The sequence below is a fragment of the Capra hircus genome, chromosome 5 (genome assembly GCF_001704415.2).
Source record: "Capra hircus breed San Clemente chromosome 5, ASM170441v1, whole genome shotgun sequence".
In the NCBI taxonomy this organism is placed as follows: Eukaryota; Metazoa; Chordata; class Mammalia; order Artiodactyla; family Bovidae; genus Capra; species Capra hircus.
Window position 1 is genome coordinate 32,750,751 of NC_030812.1, and position 2,615 is coordinate 32,753,365.

The window sequence follows — 2,615 nt, forward strand, 5'->3', positions numbered from 1 at the left end:
ACTGTTAGCTTTGGCCCTTAAGTGTTCTTCAGGGTCCCACTCTCTCTCCCCTATTCGTGCAAAGAATAAACAAATGTCAGTCGTCACATACACACACTCCAAAAGAAAAAAAAGCCAAATAGTTTTCCAATCTCCTATTTTTTTTTTTAAATTTATTTATTTGGCTGTGTCAGGTCTTAGTTGCGACACACATCTTTGATCTTCATTGCAGCATGCAGGAGCTTTAGCTTCAGCATATGAACTCTCAGTTGTGATGTGTGGGCCCTAGCTCCCTGACCAGGAATTAAACCTGGGCCCTCTGCATTGGGAGAGCAGAGTCTTAGCCACTGGACTAGCAGGGAAGTCCCCCCGCCTCTCCTATTTTCTTAATCTATTCATTCATTTAAACAGTGTTTGTTATTTGCCCATTATATGTTAGGAGCTGTACTCTCATGGAGCTTACATTCTAAGATGACTGGTAAATTCTAGGAGTTTTTCCATTCTATTTTGTTATTCAGAAGTCCCTTACTGGATCTATTAATTCAGTTTTCTAATCACTTAATATCACTCTTCAGCCTGACTGCTTTATTGTTTCCTCCTTGCCTTGTTTTGTTGCTTTTTAAAAAATTCCATATATTGGTTAATTTTTCATCTCCTCTTATTTAATAATAACAGTATTTAAGGGTACACATGAAATCATTTCATGCACACATTTAAAGTTTGTTAAATTATCTGAATACCCATGAATGGATATTCCTCAGTATTACCAGTCCTATGACTTACACAGAGGATGTAGTCAAGTCGGAAAACTGTCTGCAGGAGTTCCAAAACTCAGGCAGAGAGCACGTGAATGGTTTTTAAAATTTTCTCAACTAGTGACAAAGGAATGAAAAGCACTGTTTGTTTTTTAAAAATCAATATGATCAATACACTCCACAAGTGATTCCAGGTTTTATCAAGATGTATGTGGCTCTCGCTTTCATTTTAGAGCCAAGTCTCTATATTTATTTACTTATAAGCAGTCCCTTATAGCTCAGTCGGTAAAGATTCTGCCTGCAATGTGGGAGACGTGGGTTCAGTTCCTGGGTTGGGAAGATCCCTGGAGAATCCCATGGACAGAGGAGCCTGGCAGATTACAGTCCATGGGGTTGCAAAGATTTGGACAGGACTGAGCAACTAACACTTTCACTTCTTAATGCATTTTTATCCACGCAGACTGCTAATATAAAGTCCAGCAGGAATGCATCACAACCATATGCTACAGAAAACTCCTGGCCCACCTGCGCTTATATCACCCAACCCTTCTTCCCTCTCAACAACAGAAAGTGTAGAAACAATAACCAGCTTGTTTTTGATGAAGCTTAACTGGTAAAAGTCAAAGAGCTGAGGTCACTGGGAGAGCTGGGCAGTGCACATAGTGAGTACTTAGTACATTTTTGGTGAATTAACCAAACAGTTGAATTCTGACTTCAAGTCACCTGCTCCTTCTACTTGATGCCCTCACAGCTGCAAGGCTCAAGTGAGAAACACGTGAAAGAGCTTGGCAAACTGCCACGTCAGTACCACTATTAGGGTTTTAATGCTCCGTATTGGAGAAGGAAATGGCAACCCACTCCAGTGTTCTTGCCTGGAGAACCCCAGGGACCGGGGAGCCTGGTGGGCTGCCGTCTATGGGGTCACACAGAGTCGGACACGACTGAAGTGACTTAGCAGTAGCAGCAGTAGCATTGTGACCCTAAGGCGTAATGCTCGACAGCACCGCCAGAGGGCGGCAGCCCCGCTCTGCTGCTCTGAAAAAATATTCCATGGGATTTTCCAGGCAAGAGTACTGGAGTGGGTTGCCATTTCCTTCTCCATGAAAAACCTCAGTGAATACGTTTTACATGGGAAAGGAAATACTCTTGTTCTACCTAAAGCTTATTAAAAGAATTTTGTTCTCTGTACTCTGCAGGATCCCCTCATCTTTCAGTTCATTTCAGTTCAGCCGGTCAGTCGTGTCTGACTCTTCGTGACCCCATGGACTGTAGCATGCCAGGCTTCCCTGTCCGTCATCATCTCCCAGATCTCGCTCAAACTCGTGTCGTGGAGTCTGTGATGCTATCCAACCATCTTATCCTCTGTCTTCCCCTTCTCCTCCTGCCTTCAGTCTTTCCCAGCATCAGGGTCTTTTCCAATGAGTCAGTTCTTCGCATCAGGTGCTGCAAAATGACTTAGAAAGTGAGTCACAGTAGGGTCTCACCCATTCCCTGCTCAACAGATAGGGCTGCAGAGAGTGTTTATTTCTTCCTTAGGTTAATCAGCTTTGGAGAAATAGATCAGTGGATCAATGGCCTGCGATGGGACAAACATTGATGTGTGCCTTTGTTTCCCCAAACATTTTAGGATAAATTATCTCCTGGAACATGATCTCATGAAAATAATTAACACTGGTTTGGCAATTACTTTGTATCAAGCCCTGTTCTTATTGCTTCATGTGAGGTAGGTATGATAATTATCTCCATTTTATGCATGAAGAAACTAGCAAAAAGAGGTTAGGTATTTAAGGTAAGGTTGTTCAGCTAGAAAGGGAAAGAATAGTTTGGCTTTGAATGTGTACTCTTAACCACCGAACTATGCTACCCTTCAAAAATGATGGC

At 42.4% G+C, this 2,615-nt stretch overlaps 1 non-coding gene across 1 annotated transcript; it reads right to left on the bottom strand.

Annotated features, from left to right (window-relative positions):
* On the bottom strand, positions 269-341 carry TRNAG-CCC. The gene has a single exon. It is a non-coding gene; the product is annotated as a tRNA-Gly (tRNA).